Source organism: Pholcus phalangioides, unplaced genomic scaffold (assembly GCF_987345545.1).
Source record: "Pholcus phalangioides strain wild (caught in Gottingen) unplaced genomic scaffold, Ppha-v1.0 ptg000012l_1, whole genome shotgun sequence".
Classification (NCBI taxonomy): domain Eukaryota; kingdom Metazoa; phylum Arthropoda; class Arachnida; order Araneae; family Pholcidae; genus Pholcus; species Pholcus phalangioides.
In genome coordinates this window covers 4,514,506-4,514,984 of record NW_028301605.1, presented here as the reverse complement: position 1 = coordinate 4,514,984, position 479 = coordinate 4,514,506, and positions in this window count along the sequence as shown.

Below are 479 nucleotides of genomic sequence, written 5' to 3'. Positions count from 1 at the left end.
ACCTGATGGCTCGTAAAATTTAAAAAACTCTTGCGAGAAACACAGCGAATGTCGCCGAGGAGTACGAACGCACGAATCGTAGAAAAAGCCTCGTGCATCTTATCATCCCCTCCGTGGTCACAGCTCCGCCCGCACGCACGTGTACGCTTACGTTTACGACACTGAATATTTGCATACTTCTTCGGTGGCATTATTGTTACCTTTGGTTCAGTACTTTTTGTGAAAATAGACACAAAATGTGAAAATTCTCTTAATTTTTTCACACGAGTGTGGGACTAAATCCCTCACTAAAAAAAAAAACTGAATCCAGTCTCACACTTCATTTCGTGAATTTGCTCATCTCCGTATGTCCCACGATCCATACAAAATGGCCTTTCAGACATCGCAAAAGCATAACCCTTCAAAACTGCATAATAAACCATTAAATGTGATTTTAAATAATGAACGCGAAAAACACTTTTTTGAAATAAAAATGATCC